Below are 20,910 nucleotides of genomic sequence, written 5' to 3'. Positions count from 1 at the left end.
ATTTAACATATCAAGGAGAGGTCTGGAGAATGTGATTGCTGATTTTTACCTAAGGAACATTTCAAGAAAGAGAAATGGAGTAATATCCACTACCACCCACGAACCTGGTAGATTAATGGAATCACAGGAGACAGAGCAGAAGAGGCAGGCAGTTGGGTATATGGAGTGAGGGATAAATTTCTTTCATTTAGAGAAATGCCAAGACCCCAGAAACTTCTGCCAATTTTTCTTCAGGAGTCCTGGCAGGGTCAGCATGGTGGGATACTTCAACTGTCCCCAAGGACAGCCGTGTAGAAAAGCTTTGGTTGTACAGTTTACCCAGGCACGGAGAGGGCCTGCATTCTTCTCATTCAGTGCTGCCTTGCAATTTTCACAGACAGTGGGGGGATCCAGAAGTTCTCGCCTGCAGCTAAGGAATTTCTGTAACTGTACTTTGGCTTGGGGCAGTGGGACACACACTCAGATCCCAGCAGGCTCCGCAATGAGGGCCAAGATGTGTTCAATTTTTCAGGGATGGCTGCCAGAACCTTGACTAAGGTGAGAAAGGACTTTTCCTAGCCAAGGATTTCAGCAGAAGCTAACGATGGGTGGCTTAGAGGGCAACAGCTATGAAGACTCAAGCAACAGCAGCCGAAACTTCAAAGGGAAAGCTAGGGATGGAGGGGCTGAGATGAAGGTAGGGAGGATACTATGGGACTCAGAGACTTTTGTCTCTTTCCCCAAAGACCAAGCCCTTAAAGCGATACCCCTCCTCCCTGTACCCAAGTACCATCCAGGAGAGAGTAGGTGAGCAGAGTAAATCCTGAAATTCTATCCAATATTTCCTTCTGGGTTACCTCAAAAGATTTCAAGACATTTCAAACTAATCTTATCGGATTAGAGTTTATTGCTTGTTTGTTTTGTTTGTTTTTTGTTGTTTCTGTCCTGGCTTATTGGGGTAGAAACATGTGATAAAAATCAGATAGCTATGGAAATTATTCTGTATTTCCCTGTGTAGCTGACCGTACTGACATAGATATGCAATCCTGCTGCTAATCTATTCTCCTTTCCGTGTCCTAAACTTTCCACTTTTCTTGAAAGCAAAGGAAGAAAGGGAGAATGGGAAAGGAAAGAAGGAAAGAAAGTTCTGAGCGCTTTTATTTAGCTGGGGCTGGGTGCGGAATGGTCATCCTATTTGCGAACCTTTGCACAACATACCCAGGTCCTTCATACGGAGTCATCCACGTGTCCTCTTCATTTGAGTGCTGTAAAAGCTTGGAACCATACCAGAGTTCCCTCTGAAGTGTGAGGAGAGATAAGAGAAGGGCATGCTCTACCTGGGTTCTTGTCTGGGAATCCAAATGGGGCACACATGCAGAAGGCCCCAGGAGAGTGTGAGTGAGCAGCAGAGGGACCTCAGACGTACTGGCAAGGGGAGATGGCCCTCTAAATGTCGAGCTTTTGCGGAATGCTGAGGTTTTCACTTATTCAGTTGTGGCTCAACTAGGCAAATACTTTGTTAAGAACTATAGGCTGGATCACTAGTAGGGGCTTAGGGAGATAAAGCTGCTTCCGTGAGGGAGCCTCCACCTAAGACGTGGATGGAACTGGAGGGTATTATGCTGAGTGAAGTAAGTCAGTCGGAGAAGGACAAACATTATATGGTCTCATTCATTTGGGGAATATAAAAAATAGTCACCCCCACCCCCCACCCACCTTCCTTTCTACCACCCCTTGTTCATTTCCCAGAGTTAGGGGTCTCTCATGTTCTGTCTCCCTCTCTCTTATTTCCCACTCATTTTCTCTCCTTTCTCCTTTATTCCCTTTCACTATTTTTTATATTCCCCAAATGAATGAGACCATAGAATGTTTGTTCTTCTCTGATTGACTTATTTCACTCAGCATAATACCCTCTAGTTCCATCCACGTCGAAACAAATGGTGGGTATTTGTCATCTTTAATGACTGAGGAATATTCCATTGTATACATAAACCACATCTTCTTTATCCATCATCTTTCGATGGACACCGAGGCTCCTTCCACAGTTTGGCTACTGTGGACATTGCTGTTAGAAACATCGGGGTGCAGGTGTCCCGGCGTTTCATTGCATCTGTATCTTTGGGGTCAATCCCCAGCAGTGCAATTGCTGGGTCGTAGGGCAGATCTGTTTTTAACTCTTTGAGGAACCTCCACACAGTTTTCCAGAGTGGCTGAACCAGTTCACATTCCCACCAACAGTGCAAGAGGGGTCCCTTTTCTCCACATCCTCTCCAACATTTGTTCTTTCCTGCCTTGTTAATTTGTCCCATTCTCACTGGTGTGAGGTGGTATCTCATTGTGGTTTTGATTTGTATTTCCCTGATGGCAAGTGATGCGGAGCATTTTCTCCTGTGCTTGTTGGCCATGTGTATGTCTTCTTTTGTGAGATTTCTGTTCATGTCTTTTACCCATTTCCTGATTGGATTGTTTGTTTCTTTGCTGTTGAGTTTAGTAAGTTCTTTATAGATCTTGGATACTAGGCCTTTACGTCATTTGCAAATATCTTCTTCCATTCTGTAGGTTGTCTTTGAGTTAAATTGACCACAATAAGCAAGCAAGTAGCTCTGAATCAGAGTTTAAGAAATAAAGAATAGCACTTTTTTTTTTTTCTTTCATACCCAAGTTTACCACCAGGGTTGTAACTATTTAAATATCTATACATGTCACTTATTAAAGTGGAAGAAATAAAACCTGAATTCTAGTTCGGATGCTTACATCATTAGAGCCAACCCTGTATGTAAGATAATTTTCACAAACATGAGAATGTGGTAAGGGATACAAAACCCATTATTGTGTCACTGTCTGTCAAATATTTTAATTTAGAGGTTTGTTTGTTTGTTTTCATTCTGATGCACAGGAGTGTACGACAAACATTGGCTACGAACGAAATGACAATCACAAAAACCCCACTATAACTGAGAGATAATTGTGTTGTACTAAACTGTAAGAAAGCCCAGCATATTCCTTAGAACAGAGATGATGTTAACAAAAGAGAAAAAGAAAGAAAGAAGGTAATCTAGCAATTAGAACAAAGCAGCATGGAACTAAGAGGTAAAAATTTGATTGGCTGAAGATCATGCCTAACACTTTGAAAATTTGAAATACCCCAGAGTGTTATTTTTTATTATGCCTTGAAATGCTGCTTCTTTAAATCACAAAACTATATAAACAAAAAATTCCCTTTTCAACTGCTGCAAGTAGCTGATAAGAATGGAATGTCTCTTCCAACATGGGGTAGGCCGTCTTGCTTTAGTAGAAATGTAAATTTCTACTTTGTGTAAATTGAATCATAATTTGTTGCATTGTGTTAAAATACACGTAACATAAAAATTATCACTCTGAAGTGTACAATTCAGTGACATCAAATACATTTGTGATGTTGTACGTCCAACATCCTTATCAGGTTCTGCAACTTTTTCACCACTGCAAAGGGAAACCTCATGCTCCTTAAGTAATTATTCCTCATTCTCTTGCCTCCAGCCCATGGCAACTATGCACCTACTTCCTGTCCTTATGGGCTTATCTGTTCAGGATATTTCAGATAAATTGAATCTTGCAATGTATTTGCCTTTGTGTCTGGCTTCTTTTACTTAGCATAATGCTTTTAATGTTCATCTATGTGGTAGTATAGATCAATACTCCATTCCTTTTTTTTTTTTTTGGCTGAATAATATTGCATTGTGTGACTATATACATTTTGTTTATCAATCATCCATTGACCAATATTTGGATTATTTCCATCCTATGGTTATTGTGAATAGAGCCATTATGAATATTTGTGTACCAGTTTTTCTTTGAGTACCTGTTTAGAATTCTCTCGAATAAAATCTAGGAGGAGAATTGCTTACTAATATGATTATTCTATGTTCAGTGTATTCAGAAACTGCTAAACTGTGTTCTACATTTTACATTCCTACCAGCAATGCATAAGGATTCTAATTTCTCCATATTTTTACCAATACTTTTATTTATTTTTTATTGTGATCATCTAACTGGATGTAAAGTGTTATCTCAATGTGGTTTTGCATCATCCTACTAACTAATGAGGCTGAAAATCTTTTAATGTGCTTATTATCAAATTTCCTTGGGACAAGTGTTTATTTAAGTCCTTTGCCTGTATTTTCAGTTGCAACGTTTGTATTTTTGTTCTTACATCATTCAATTTTATACAATGACAGTAAATTTGAAATCATCTTGACAAACACTCCAGTGTTTTTAGTGGAAACCCCACATGCTAGCCAAGAACAGGTCACTCCAAACTCAGGTCTTTTAAGACAAGATAAACAGGGAGCCAAGAAATGGGAGCTATTGAGACACCACGACTCTGTATCTACACACTAAATGGAGAAAGAGTACTTCCCAGTTCAAGTCCCTTACCACAGAAGACTGACAAATCCTGGTTCTCTGCCCACAATCCCCTCAAGTCTAAATGTGATCTGTATGTCATGAAAAAAACCTCCTGCCTTCAGCAGCTGGTGGCAGGGAGGAGCATGGTTCCTTCTACACAGGAGCCATGGGAGCTCTAGTCTTGTAAATGAGGAAACCAAGGCAATGGCAAGTTATAGGACATGATCTAAATTCCCCCAGTTATTACTGAATCTGGGACTCAGAGGCAGTGTCCTGTCCCCTATGCCTTCATGCCTTCCCTAGCTACATCATAAAACTAACGAAGATTTTTAAGATAAGTGACTGAGATTAGTAGGATAATTTTGAAAGAATGATGACTACTTGAGGCAATCTTAAAAACTTGAGAATTACACACATTATTTCAACTTAGAAACCAAATTTCAGGTTTAATTAAGGAATTAAAGGAATACATATAAAACATAACATCCAGATCCATCAAATATATAAAATACATAGTTTGAGTACCATTTTGGGATATAGATAAAAGCCAAAGAAAATGCAAATCATGAATTGATTTTAATGAATGCAACCTAAATACAGTTTAAAATATCTAACAACATAAAATAAACGGAGAGATCAATTTATGCTATAACATACGTAATATGAAATATTAAAAATTAGTTCATTCTTGTGACCTGTAATACACTCTCAAGCCTTTTTGCTTAGATTTTTTTTTTTAATTAGTGATGAGACATGAAAGAAAGACACAAAATAAATGAAAAGCTTAAATTTGCAGCTTAAAAATGGTTGATCATTCTCCAGGGACTAAACTTCTTTTGGCAAGATATTAAGTAGAGTGCGGGGAGGCCAGGCCTGTCCTGTTCAGGGCTCTAAAGCCAACTTCGCAGCTCTGTATCAATCAGAGTGTGTAGGGAACATCAGAAACCGAGGCCAAAGGTCTAAAGCCACCGAGATGAGAGATAAAAGATGGAGCTAATCAGATGCTTAGATGGTTCTGGGACCAAAGCATGAATTTAGGATAAAAGCACACAGCTATTTCAGACACAGCAAATAGAACAGAGCATGACCTTCAGGCTGGGGAGAGGATGCACCAAGCCCAAAATTTCTCAGAGGTCAGGGATTATAGAGGAAGGACCGTTGATAAAAATACGGACAGAAGTAAATTGCCTTAGTGCTTTGTGACCTGAGAAGTATATTTGCCCTGCTATTCTTTCCTGTGTAAGAGAGGACATCCTTTATCTCAGCCACCAAAAAGCATTCTAACATTTTCTCCTGGAATCTCCATTCAATTTTTTTCCCATTCATTTTTTCTTTTTTTTAACTGTGACATAACGAACATTTGTTGTTCAATTTATATTAGAAAGTCTTTAATGATTATCAAGCCATTATTCTTCTGAGTCTTTTTAAAGATTTTATTTATTTATTTATTTATTTATTTATTTATTTATTTATTTATTTTAGAAAGAGTGTGTGCACGCTATTGCGTATGTGAGTAGGGGGAGGGGCAGAGGGAGTGAGAATTTCAAGCAGGCTTTATGCCCCACCTGTGGCTCAATCTCATGACCCTGAGATCATAACCAGACCCCAAATCAACAGTTGGAGATTCAAGTGACTGAGCTATTGAGGCGCTCCTATTTTGTACTTTTTAATAACATGAATTGTTAAGTGGAGTTTGTGGACCATCTGGGGACTATTCCAACATTCCTAATAGGCAGGCTTCTTCCCTTTCCTTTTGGTAGAGAGGGGCATAGTGGAGCAGCAAGAGAAGCTATTGAGATAGCTACAGATGAACTGGAATGCATTGGGAATCACATTTCTTTTTTTTTTTTTTTTTAAGATTTTATTTATTCATGAGAGACACACACACATAGAGAGAGAGAGAAAGGCAGAGACACAGGCAGAGGGAGAAGCAGGCTCCATGCAGGGAGCCTGACGTGGGACTCGATCTCAGGTCCCCAGGACCAGGCCCTGGACTGAAGGCAGCGCTAAACCGCTGAGCCACCCGGGCTGCCCATATTTCCTAAGATTAGATAGGTAATTTGCCTTGAAGACAAGGGAGTAAACTATGTAGGAACTCAATTTTCCATCGGACTCTTATAAATTTCTCCCTATAGATAATGCAGACCATTAGTTTTAAACAATAGGCTATACTTCCTAAATAAAATATGTTTTCATTTGATATCTGGCAAACTGAAAGCAAAGCCATGCAGCTGGTTGCAGAAATTAAAATATGGACGTAATTATTTTGCTATGGAGAGTGATATAATTCATTCATATTTTTCTATGCCACCTTCTCAGGCATTTTGTTTTTAATTTTTAGTTTTAAGTAGTTGTCTTATGTCCAATTTATAGAGCCAACTCTAATTCACAGATATTATTATGTAAGCCTCCCTGCCACTTCTCCATTTGCCAGCTAAAATATAGTGCAAGGGAGAGGTATATGGAATATGCAATTCTGGGAGGAAGGTTTGTAGGATGTGGCAATCTTTGTTCCTCAAAAAATGATGTCACAGATATAGCATACAATATGTAAAATCTTTATATATTCCTTGGTAGAGAGAAACACAATCTATTCAGATATCCAGCTTTCAAACATGATCCTTGTGCTAGCTCAGAGGTAAATCCTGATTTATCTAAAGTTCCCACACTGTCCATTAGGAATTTCTGTTATGACAGAAATATTCCATTTCTACACTGCCCAGTATAGTAGCCATTAGCCTCATGGGGCTATTAAGTTTTTGAAATGTGGCCAGTAAGACAGCAAAATGGAGTTTTATATTTTATTTAATTTTAATACTATTAATTCATTAACTTAAAAAACTCTTCATTTAATTTTAATAGACACATGTGGCTACCAGCTATTGTATTGGGCAACCCAGCATAACTAATTATGATAATCCCATTGCCATTGCCAATAACTAGATTGACATAAACTATATGACAAAACGTTTGCCAACAGATGGGAAGAGAATGTTGTTGGCAAATGAAATTGTTACTTCCCCCATTAGACAATGCCTTCTAGCATTGTTGCATAAAACTCTGACACTAAACTTATCACACCATGAATTGTAACACTGGGCCGAGCAAGGATGCTTCCACATTGCTGTGAGACTTTCTGTAAATGAGATAATGAATTTTTCATATAGCCTAAGCCATTTTGATTTGTGTGTCTTGTTATTTGCAGAGGAAGCACCATCACTCACATGAAGTGTCTTCTAGATTATATAATGAAATCGTTAGAGGAAGTATTTTTTTAATCTTTTAAATTAGAATGGGCTATTGTTTGAACTTTAATAAAGATAATTTTTGTATATAGTATATATATTTGGTATGATAAGGGTAGAGTACTTATGTAGTCACCACAATAATAGTGAGGATCAGACTTGTGAATGTTTCATATTTGTTGTCTAAATTGAAATTCATCTTCAAATCTTATGAAAAGATAACACAAGTGAAACATATATGCTATTTTGAGGGCAAATAAATTAAAATTAGAAGATGCTAATGAGGTAAGACAGCTCATAAGTTGTAGGGATATATCTTAATTTTGGGTCTTTTTTTATTTTTCCCCAAAAAATACTTCTTTTTAATTTAGATTCCTTGTCTCTGTCATTATCCTTTTTGTTAATGGATTCCAAGGAGAAAATAAAACTGACCTTTTAGATATTTGTATATGTAACAGTCTAGTTGTTTTTGTTTCTAATGTATCTCTAGCCATATCAAAAGCAGTGCATTTTTGATTCATGTAGGACAGAAAATGCCACATTCAAAAGAAGAATAATATCTGCTTTAATTATATTAAATATAATTCAGAAAAAAAGTAATTTAAGTTGGTTTTCAGAAAATCTATAAAGTATGTAAACATATGAAGCTACATGCACTGAGTGACTCACAAAATTTTGCAGCTAAGAAATTGAAAAGACCTATTCAAACCATAGGTCTTAAAATATCTGCTATTAGTTGCAAATGTTTAGGTAAAATTTAGAAAATGTTCTTAATGATGGGAACAACACGTTTTGCTTTCATATCTTCTTGCATTCAGAGCAAAAACTATTTCCCTTTGCTTTCCAGGAGGAAAGAAAACAACTTTTTAACAATAACAGAGGCTCCCTAGTTTAGGCATTTTGTTCTTAGGCCCTAAAATAGCTTGATGAGGCTGACTTTGCATTTTCTTTTCTAAAGGCATTTAAGTAAAAATCTGATCACCTTTTGTCTGCAAAGTGTTTTCATGTGAACCCCTACATGAGGATAACACAACAGATAATAATAATAATAATAATAATAATAATAATAATAATAATAAACTACTCAAAGTTCTTCCAAGCTTTATAACTTTTTAAAGTAATCACTGCCCAACGTGGGGCTCAAACTCACAACCTTGAGATCAATAGTTGCATGCTCCACTAGCTGGAGCCAGCCAGCCCGGTGCTCTTCAAGTTTTATGATTTTATCATTTAACTGTATCATTATGAATGTAATGATCAACATATTCATATGATGGTGGAATTAAATATTTTAACCCTTTTGGTTTGCCACTAAGAAGCTTTACTAATTTAGTTCATAAAACATAATTCCAAAATGCAAATGTGATAATGACCCATGTGAGGGTGGATGGAAGAAGAACTGTTATTATTAAGAAACATATTGCTAGATATCAAGAAGATACAGGAACGCTTAACAAACATCTGTAAAAATAAAAAGTAATTATAATAATTACCAATTTTTTTATGCCAAAATATTATATATATGTATATTTATACTACAAGAGTGAAAATGGTATAATAGAAGACATCCATTAAGCCTTTATTTTGTGCTAGACACCAAACTTAAGTGTTTTTTTTTGTTTTTGTTTTTTTTAATGTGCTGGGTACCAAACTAAGGTCTTTAGTAATCTTATTAAATCCTTATAGCAATCTGATCAATCTGATGTGGTAGGTTCTAATCTTATCCCTATTTTACAAGTAAATAAACTGAAGGTTAGAGCCAAACAACTCATTTACTAACATAATAGTAGAAAAGTTGAAGTGATTATTGGGCTGGCTTTATTTGTTTTCCTTCTCTTGAACATTGTCATCCTGGTCTGCAATTGCTGAGTATTAGAAAACCGTGATTTTCATTTTTTCTTTCATTTTGCTAATCACACATATTGGAAAAGTAAGTCGGGACCCTGTGTAGAAAATAAAGGAATATTAGGGGGTGACATGGAGGGAGTAGTTGAAATATTAAAATAGATTTGAAGATTCCAAGATCAGTGGGAAATTTTGTTCCCCTTCCCATTCACAGTCAAGAGAAATGGCCTTGGTAGGCACACATGGCTGATAGGACCAAAGATAACTTCCCAAAGATTTCTGTGCTCTAGATTGGCATGCAAGCTGGGATATCATTTCTGTGTCCTAAAACATGGCACATAACTCATGAAAGAATGGGTGAAATTGAACAAGTGAAGGAGTATTTTAGCCAACACACTCTATCTACTCCAGTTGACTTCTCATCTAATCAATGTTTTGGTACCATGTAAGCCTCCATCATTCAGAATTTAGACAAGCTCGTAGGGAGAAAAAACCCAAGACTACCTACATTTCAGAATCTGCTTTCCTAAAGGTATGGGAGCTTAAATTATTAATTTTCATAAAAACAACAATTTTATTTTTGCACTCTTGAGTTGTGGGTTCCCTAATAGCTGATTACTCAACTAATGTAATGTCTCAAACTTGTAAGTTAATTCATAATTTCTACAACATAATGACCGTGTATGTCTCTGATACTTGGATACTGGCAGTCAATGTATGTATCATTTCTGGATTTGAGACTTAGCATGTGATGGTTAATGTTAGTATACAGCTTGAAATGACTGAGTCAGAATCGTGATATTTTGGTTATGACATACAATAATGTATGATTATATCATTTACCACCCAGTATAAGCTCCATAAAAGTAATGAAAATGACTGTATCCTGAGTACTTAAGAATGTCCCTGTCTCTCAATTAATATTGAGTGAATAAATGCAATATATATATATATATATATATATATATATATATATATATACCAAAGATCTGGTCCAATAAGGAAAAAAATGTAAATGGTATAAACCAAGTTTTCCTTTCCTTCTTATTTTACTTTCCTCTTGAAGTGCCCTTAGGGCTCAAAGAACTCACTCTGAATCTTTGTTTAGGTAAAAGAGCGTGCTTGACTCATCTAGAATTTTGCTGGATGAAATGGACAAATAAATTAATTTCAGTGTGGTTAATAAGTAGGTTTACATATTATAATTCTCTAGCGATTTCTGAAGATGGTTCCTAACAAAGCAATGTCTTTAATATATGAAAAATATGAGTACTGACAAAAATAATTGGGGCCAAAATGACTTTCAAGAGACCTTACAATCACTGCATATGGCAGTGCCCCACAATCAGACACTTGGCTCAAACTAATAAAATAAAACATACATAAACTATTCTTATTGACATTTCAGCTAACGGTCATGGTCTGTTAAGCAAAGTCCACTGACAAATTCTTTCTCCAATAACTCCTGAGGTTCGTAGACAGGATTGTCAAAACATACCTCTTGCATTTCCCAAACTTTTTCAGTCTGCTTTTCACTGAGGAACAGATGAGATTATTTGTAGATAGAGAAGACTTCCTAACCGGCTTTCATTTTTATTAACGTAGGTCCACATTTTAGTAATTAAAATATTGGGCAAAGAATTGATAATATTTCAAATTTGGAAAATATTTATGGAAAAGATGTCTTTCATGTTATCCAGAAGTTGCACAATTATATATCTTGCTTTATTTTAAGATGTAAGCATTTAACCCAACGAGCCTGCATCTACTGGTATGAATTAAACCTACACCGAAAGGTATATAAAAGTGGCAGAATAGAAATGAATATAGACAAAGAAAAACCCTTCAAGTTTCTCACTATAACAAAATATCTCCACTGTGATCCAGAACAAAAGGATAGCTGTTTCAAGTGCCAAATAGGGAAAAAGTTCAAAAGAGTAAGCGTAATTATTTAATAGAGTTCCGTCGGTGACATTGATTAAATCTGTCTCCCCAATAAAATCATTGTGACATCTCATAACTATAAAGGATAGGGCTCCTGTTTTAAGCAGTTATACTTACAACAGGTAAATTACTTTTCAAGCTGTCTTCACATTTGCTTCCAATCCAGTGCGGACAGAACAGAAGGAAATGGGGCTATAATACCATCTGAGTGATTTACGGTGGGCATAAGAAAAGGCACTACTCCCTGAAAGTTTATACACTCACAGATAAAGGGGTTGCATGACCAGGGTGATATACATCTGGCTCTGCCCAGAAGTTGAGTGACGCAGTACATCATGATTCTGGGTGTCACCAAATGAATGAATTGGCAGCTAGAATTAATACTGTGCCTTTGAGCAGAGATTTGAAGGGAAAAGGGAAGAGCAAACATACTGGTCCTATTCTTATCAAATTGATGCATCAATGCTGGATCTGGGTATCTTAACTCAGCACCCAAAAGCAACTATGGATGAGCTTCAGGAAATCTATGAACAACTTGAAATTAAATATGCGTCATTTTATATGTATTTTACAGGGGAAGAAGATCTGTATATTTCACTGGGTTCTCTGTATAGGCTACAGTCACAAACACAAGAAAAAGATTAAGCATCACTCTTTGTAAATAACTTGAAAATTAGAGAAAGGAAGATTTGCATGCTTTAAATTTGTTGTAAACTATTAATTAAAAAAATCTACCACAACTTCTGACGCTTATGTTCCAACATTTTTTCCTCCAAGCATACTCCCTGTTCCACTTAAGAAATTGTTGAGTCTGAAAAACAATCAAATAAGTACAATTGCACTCTTCCCTGCCTTTAGCTCCAGACTCCATCTCAGCACAACTTGCCTTCCTCAGGCTCTCCATCCCAGGGCTATCGATCCCATGTAAGTTCCACTGTGTCTTGTGTCCTCCTGACCTCCTCACCTTTGCAGACACAGCTTTTTCCGCCTGAAATATTACCTCCACCTCCAGTCTCCAACTGATTAACCCTACTTGTCCTCCAGGATTTCTCTCTGGTGACCTTTGATCAGGACCCTGGGCAAATCTCTGTCAATGCACATATCAAGCTGCATTGAAATAATGTGCTTTCACAGTTTCTTTTTTCCATTACTAAATTGCAGTGTTCCTTGAAATCATTTAGAAATTCATTCACTTCAGTGAGCTCACAACATCACACAGCATCTGGTACATAGAGTAAATAGTCTTTACTGAATATACATGGTTTAGAAAAAAATGAGTTGTAGTGACCAAAAAGGTTTAAAGAGTTTTCCTTTTTAGAATGCATATATTTTTAAACAAAAGAAAATTATAAGCTAAAGCAATGAATGGAATCGATTTCATGCAGAAAGAAACAACGTAGAAAGATATCTGGCAATAAGGGAATCTTCCTGAAGCCACTGAGTGATTAAATTCCTGTCACATAGTTGACACCTTGAGGCCCACTGTCTCTTGAATCATTAATCACATGTTCCAGTTGAAAGTACCTTACAATTCACAATTTTTGTAAACAACACATATTGAAGTTCATAAGGAAGAGATGGAATTCATATTTTGTCAGATAGCTAACCTAGCAATATTTTATTTTCAAATTTGAACTTAGCCAAATTCCACCTACTTACTCTCCTAATTGTTTTCTTAAGAGCAGTGATTTTCCACTGGTTGTGCAGTAGACACAGTGATACACCAACCATATGTCTCTTTGGAACTGGAGGATTTATGACACACTTACTGATTGTGCTGCTGCTTCATAGCTTCCAACTGTGACATGTAACTCTGCTTGCTGCAGGGAGCCTGCTCATCCAAGTCTCACTCTGTCTCTGAGAGCAGTTTACATTCAATGAGTGGTTCAAGGGGAACTAAAGGCTCTACTACTCCTTATGTCAAGACCACTCAGAGGACTATTGCAGTTTCAGAGATTCTTGTGGGATTGAGTGACCTCTTCTGAGACGCTCTGGTAGCCGATCTTTTCCCTTTGCCCAAAGATGCTCCTTTGCTTCCTCTCTCACCATTCCTTGACCCAACAGGTGCTAATTCTGAGTGTGTTTCCCAACAAACTCTGGCTCTTGTGTCAAGAATAGACTCTAATGGACAAAAATACAAATCTAGGAATTAGCTTGGAGACTATTGTAGTCCTGGGAATCAATCTTTTTTTTTTTTTTCCTGGGAATCAATCTTGATCATAGGGGGTGCAAAATATTTGGATTTGGAATATATTTTGAAGTTAGAGACAACAAATTTCCTGACATGTTAGGTGTATGTTGTAAGAGAAAAATGGGGACTCAAGGATGACTCAACTTATGATGGCATAGTACTGAAAAAAATAGTGGGGCATGGCCTATATTTGGGGCAGATACAGGGAGGGGTAATTGAGAATCCATTCTGAAGTATGTTCAGTTTGAAATGTCAACTAGACATCCAGTAGAGATGTCAAGTAAACAATGAGATTTATGGGTCTGCAATCTGATGGAGCACTATGAGTGGGAGATGCAACTTTAGAAGTTTTCATATACTAATTTTTAAAGCCATGAGACTAGATGTGACCTCCAACAGGATAAACAAAAAAAAAAGAGAAAACCAAAGTCTGAGACTGGAAATGCTCTAATTTAGAGACTGAAGAGAAGAGAAGGAACCTGCAAAGGAGATGAAGATGGAATGATCATTGAGGTAGGATAAATCCCAGAAATAGTAAAGACTTGGAAGAAATGTGGGGAAGTATGAAAAAGAGAAGGGTATGGTGAACTACTTCACAGGCTACCTATAGGTCAAGTAAATTGGCTTTAATTACTTTGGTAGTGATATTGATGATAACATTTTTAACAGGTGATGAGAAAGAAAACTGGATGAAGTAAGAACATGTGAGGAAGGGGGGGAAAAACACCTGTTTTAGGCATTTTACTCCAAAGGGGGGCAGAGTAAGAGTAGTTGGCAGAGAAAGTGGAAACTGAAAAACTGTTTCTCTTAAGAAGTAACAGTATATGTGTATGTTGATGGGAATGATCCAGTAGAGAATGAAAAAGTGATGATATAAGATAAAGAAGGAATTATATCTTGAGCAATGAGCTTGGGCTAAGCAAGAGACAGTAGGGTCTCTATACAAATGAAAACAGTGGCATGAGATGTAAGCATGAAAATATTGTAAAGATAAGAAATATTGTAATATGTTGGAAAAAAGCCAATATATACATATAAAGTGTTACTTATGGTGATGGGCTTACAAATTATCGGTTGAAGTGGTTTCTATAATTTTGTTAGCCAGAAAAAAATACAGCCTATTCAGGTAAGCCTGCTGATATTTTAAAGCATAAAGTAAAGACTTTTAAAGATTGAATATTTGAAACCTTTTGTCAGTATTATAATTTTAACAGTTAAATGATAACCTATTTTCTTAATATGCAATAGGTCCAAAACCAAATATTATATGCATCATTAGAAATATAACTGGGGGTCTCCTAGGTGGCTCAGTTGGTTAAGCATCTGCCTTCAGCTCAGGTCATGATCCCAGGGTCCTGGGATAGAGTCCCACATTGGGCTCCCTGCTCAGTGGGGAGTCTGCTTCTCTCTCTCCCTCTGCCTGCCACTCTCCCTGCTCATGCTTTCTCTCTCTCTGTCAAATAAATAAATAAAATCTTAAAAAAAAAATACAGCAGTGACCAAAGTGTGTTTTTTCCTATATATTAATATAAGGCAAACACTTCAAAGCACATGTTAATGGAGAAAAAGCTGGAAAATATGCTTAGGAAAAATAAATATTGTTAAGGATTTTTTAAATTAATAATCAAAAACAAAACACCAAAATGTTTTGTTTAAAGCTAGGCTTTAATCATATATTACACAAAAGTAGTCAAATTACTGTTATTTCCAAGGGCATTTGGGAGGTAATATATTGCCAAGAATGGAAATTTAATATCAAAACAGATTAGAAAAGGTAGTTAGCATTGTCCATATATCCTGATTTGACTAATTAGTTTCATGTAATCCATTAAATCATCAGCCAGATTTACAGTAGCAAATCTGGTAGCATTGGATCATACTACTTAAAAACAGGAGCATCTGGCAACAATTAACCTAAGAGGAAATTTCCTTTTCCATTTTTATTATTATCACATAAGTTTAAACTCCATTTAGGCTATCATTTATGTTTATTCAGAGACAGACTACTTGTAAACATATCCTTTTCTTCTAGCTCCTGCTCGTCTTTTAAAAATTTTTATTTCAAAAAAATAAAATAAAATAAAATAAAAAATAAAAAATAAAAAAAAATAAAAATTTTTATTTCAGTTTTGATCTTTGCCCCCATTTCCTCTTTGGGTTACATTTTCTCCATTATGGGTTTGCTGGAAAAAAAAAAAATCTCAACTACTATCATTTGCACCAGAGGTGAATTACTACGATTAAGTGAAGGGATATTTGTTGCAGTATAAATGCCCTATTTGTTAGACAAAGCAATCTAGTCGTCCTAAGATCTTCTGTTACCACAGAAAAGCTGGAGCTCTGAGAATAGAAATCTGGAGCTAATGCTTTACAGGTGACTTAAAATTTGCAGTTGGTCTTGACCCTTGCAATGTCAATCCATTTCCTTGTATAGATCAACTCCAATCAATTTGTTTGTGTGAGTTTCTGTAAGAATAACTTCCCTTTAAACTGCCTCCCGGTCATTTACTCTTTGTCAAGCAGGTGGTACAATTGTTTCCGTAATTGCTAGTAAGCAAGGAAGAGTGGTCAACATTACGGTAAACTGAGATGTCTAAAGTCTGAGAACTTTTGCTTCCTATGAGGTCTTGGTGAGTAGCAGTTACACTTATCACTGCAGAAACAGAGATGAAGCGATTGATCTATCATCTGTCTATCTATCTATCATCTATCTATCTATCTATCTATCTATCATCTATCATCTCCCATTTCTCCCCATATATATGATCCCCCTGCTGAGGTACTTCCTCCAATCCCATATTTTTAAGAATCCCTGGTTACAAAGGTCCACCATTACTAAGCACAAAGAGAAATGGATCCTTGCACTCTGGCCGGGCATTTTTAAAAAGTATATAAATAAATAATCAAATCTATTTTTTGAGTGTTTGTGTGATAAGTATTCAAAACACATCTTTCATGATGAATGAATTTTGTACAAAGTCTTTAAGACATTGATTTTTTTTGTTTTTGTTTTTGTTTTTAATTCCCTTGGTCATGTTTCTGCTAATTGAGAAGTCTCATTACAGTTGAGAAGTCCTTTGAAAACGCCATACTTTTCTCGCTGTTGCTGCGTGGTCAAGCACTGTCAGGTTTCTGGTCTCAGGACATGGAATCAAGAAAAGAAATAGAGAAAATGGTATTCTATAGGGCCTCTTCTTCGTTTTACCTTTTTTTTTTTTTTTTTTTTTTTGGTAGACTCCCCACTCAAACTAGAGCTTCTTACTCATTGAATAATCTACATAAGCTATTAATCTTATTTGCTTCTTCAGCATATAGAAAGCAAGAAGGTGATGAAGTTAGGTATTTGTAGCTGTTTCTTAAGCAACAAGGCAAAAGTTTAAATTACTTGTTGCCATTAATATTGAAGACAAATATGGGAAATTGAGTTGAAATTGTATCCTTTAGGAGCCGCCTGGGTGGCTCAGTGATTGAGCCTCTGCCTTTGGCTCAGGAAGTGATCCCTGGGGTCCTGGGTTTGAGTACTACATTGGTCTCCCCATTGGGGGACCTGCTTCTCCCTCTGCCCATGTCTCTGTCTCTCTCTGTGTCTCTCATGAATAAATAGGTAAAATCTAAAGAAAAGAAAGAAATTGTATCCTTTAAATAAAATAGCCTAGGAAAAATAATTCTATATTTTGCTAAAACATCTCTCCAATACCTATTTAGGCTGATAGCCAGGGCTGTTTTCTTGGTCTCAAGACTCATGCTAAGCTTTAAAGCCTGTGTGAGTTAGTCGGCATGTGTGTGTGTGTGTGTGTGTGATTGTGTGTGTGTGTGTGTGTGTGTGTGTATACATGAATACATCCAGTAACATTTGAAATAAAAACTTCTATCATTCAACCATGCAACTCAAATACAATGTATAATAGAAAATCACCATATGGAAGATTCACACACTGTGGGGTGTAAACATCAAACCCAATGTCTTGAAATATTTAAAGCCATATGTGGTAACAAATGTTTGCATCAGTAATCTGGGTGTAAACTGAATTTTTGGTGCAGTATTTGTATCCCCTGGCTTAATTAACCTGTTTCATTTTTCTCTATATTTGACAATATGAAAATTTACAAGTGCATTTTAATAACTTCTCGTCTATTTTCCTATGTTTCCTGTATCTCAGTAACAATTGGAACTCAAATTCTTTGGCAGATCACATTTGTTCCAATTGAAAATAAAAATGTGTTCTGGGATGGGAAAAGCAAGCTGGGCTAGGGACAGAGATGTAGTCAGATGCTTTTGGACCACGGTTCATGAAAACTTCATTCCTTCTGGTGAAAACCCAGCCTGATAAATTGAATCCTGTGACATGGAAAGTCATGTCATATTATGAATTCTGTTGACAGAATGCTGATGACAAAAAGTTTACAGATTATTTAAGTAGCAGAATGAGAGCTTTTCAGATTATAAATTTATGTTAATATTTTAGATTAAACCTGATTTTATGAAATATATTGTTTCTTCAAAAATTGGAATAGGAAGAATTGCAGAAGAGCAATGCAGCTCTTAAAAAGCCACAGGCAGCCCAGCAGAGAGCTGTAGGGCAAACACTGCCTATAGAGGAGTATTGTATAGAGCAATTAGCAGGAGGCCCTAATATGCCTATCATGCTCAGTCATTGGCTGGGAGCTGCCTAGGGAGACTGCTTTTGACTCAGATATAGTAACCGAACCCAGAGGTATGGTAACTCCAGGCTGTTATCTGACTGAACCCTCTGCAACAGGTTGATTCTTGAAGATATATCTGAGTGGTACACATTTATTGCCTCCGCATTAGCAAATACCAGATTTTTAAAATACCATTTATAATAACAACAAACATTAAATGGTACTAGGTATTAATTTAACAACAACAACAACAAAGTACTGTAAGAATTTAAGGGAAAAAAAAAGTAAACCTAGGGAAATCATAATAGAATAATTAAATTTAGAAGTATGCGATGATCAGGGATAGCGATAATCCATATAAATAATTACTCTACAAAAAGTAATAATTTACAAATTCAATAAGTTTCCAGTTGATAGCTTAGAAAAATTTATAAAAATATTTATGAAATATTATATCTTAAAATATCCAAGACATTCGTGAGAAGACTAAAAAAATGAGGAGGTTTGTCCTACCAAATATCAGGGCTAATTATAAAGCCATAATAAATAAAAAAGTTAGAGAAAGTAATAGATCTGTCAGATGGTGGGGTCAGTGCTGCGAGAGAACACCCCTGCAGGGAGAAGCCCCAGAAAAGGCTGGCTGGGGCTGCTGAGCCTGCTGCTGGGCCAACAATAAGGGGCCAGGAGGAAAACATATCAAGACTAAGAAACCAGCAGCCCCATCAGCTAAAGTGAGTAACTCCAGCCCTAGGAAGACAGGCCTCTAAAAAATGTGGGAAGAATCTAAAGAGTTACTGGTTGAAAAAAGTCAGAGCTAGAAAGCGACTAGAGAAAGGTGTACATGGGAAGTTTGCACTGAGTATCCTAAAGCCAGCCCAATCAGACAGCATGCTGGGATGGTGTTCCCAACTGGCAGGACAGGCTGGCAACTTCCTTCCAACCATGAAGCTAAAGGAAGAAGCCTTCTTCTACCATCACAACTGCAAAGAGCCAGGCATCACAGGACTTGTGAAGCTTGTCAAGGAGGCTTACTCAGACATCCCATAGTTTGAGAAAAACAATCCCCATTATGACCCATCCGGCAAAGAAGACAACCTCAAATGGTCCGTGTTGGATGTACAATTTGTTCCCATGATGAAGTGTTTCATTACTCTAGCTGAGCTTAAAACCCATCACTGAGCCCTTAAAAAATATGGCTCTCTTAGAGAAGCAGACCATAAAAAGGGCTCTTAACTTAAGAGAACAAACTAAAGTTTGCTGGAGGGGAAATGGATGGGGGAAGGGCTAAACAGATGATGGGGATTAAGGAGGGCACTTGTGATGAGTACTGGGTATTGTATTTAAACTAACGAATAATGAATCACTAAATTCTACTTCTGAAACTAATATTACGCTGTATGTTAACTAACAGGAATTTAAATAAAAAACTGAAACATTAAAGAATATATATTTGTCTCTATTCACTTGCCAGAGACTCTCAATTCAGTCTCTGACCCTAGAAGAGTTTGATTTTATTGAACCTGGAAAAAAAAAAAAAAAAAAAAAAAAGGAACCAAGTTAACTGGAGACACTGTTGCTGGAATGTGTAAGAAGTTAGCTACTCCAAAGAAGTCAAGCTTTTATAAGACAAAAGAAGGTGAGGAAGCTTGCTTGTTATGTTCACCAGAGGTTGTGTACATTGGTGGTTTTCAGGTACTCTTTTCAATAAAACACTAATATGAACAAAAAAGAAGGTAATAGAATTAACTAAGGACTTAAAAAGAAGCCTATCAATCTATCATATTTTAATAAACAATGAAATGGAAATATAAATAAATATGTAAAGGACAGGATCATCATTCAGTGTTACAGGACAAGTGATTTCATCAAATGGAGTTTTGGAAAAGAAATGGAGCCATATTTCATGTCATACTTAAAAGTTAAATACAAGTGACATCACCAAGATGATCACATCTTGGCTGTTTCTGACTTTGATCTTTCTCACAAGAGCGATTAACGTCTACTAAAGAACAAGACACCACTGAAATGATCCTAGAACACAGGGGGAGGCTGACTCACCCTTACACCTTGAGACCAAGACAGATTGCATTAGAGGGATAAGAGAAGAGGCCACATTTTAACCACATTGCCCTTCCCCCAGACAATGCAGACCATGAAGAGAGAACTCCTCTGAGACTTTAGTTCTTCCAGTAGGAAATGACAACCCAGGGGGAACAACCAGCCTCCGCCAGTATAGGGGTCATTCTATGAGACCCCTACTCTGATCTTGCCCCACAGGGATTACAGAAAATCTGTAGCCCCAAGCAGAGGTTATATTTACATGAGATAAAATAGACTTTAAACTAAAAATGGAAAAAAGAGACAAAGCCAAAATATAATGATAGAGAGGTCAGTACATCAAGAAGTTATAAGATTTTTAAATATTTGTGTGTCCAGTACTAAAGCACCTAAATACACAAAGCAAAATTAACAGAGCTGAGGGGGGAAATAAAAATACAATAATAGTTGAGAACTTTAGTACCCTGCTCATAACAATGGATAGACCGTCCAGTCAGTGAAAATATAAGGAAACTGTGGATTTGAAGAACACTGTAGACCAAGGGGACATAACAAACATACACAGCACATTCTAACCAGCAACAAGCAGAATATACATTCTTCTCAAGTGCCCCGGGA

At 36.7% G+C, this 20,910-nt stretch overlaps 1 pseudogene; it reads left to right on the top strand.

The window, feature by feature from the left end:
- The first annotated feature begins 583 nt into the window (after positions 1-583).
- LOC112649778 (thymocyte nuclear protein 1-like) lies at positions 584-19,795 on the top strand (annotated as a pseudogene).
- The last annotated feature ends 1,115 nt before the right edge of the window (positions 19,796-20,910 follow it).

Source organism: Canis lupus, chromosome 19 (genome assembly GCF_003254725.2).
Source record: "Canis lupus dingo isolate Sandy chromosome 19, ASM325472v2, whole genome shotgun sequence".
Taxonomy (NCBI): domain Eukaryota; kingdom Metazoa; phylum Chordata; class Mammalia; order Carnivora; family Canidae; genus Canis; species Canis lupus.
The sequence above is the reverse complement of the archived record's forward strand: the minus strand, read 5'-3'. Positions and strand labels throughout refer to the sequence as shown.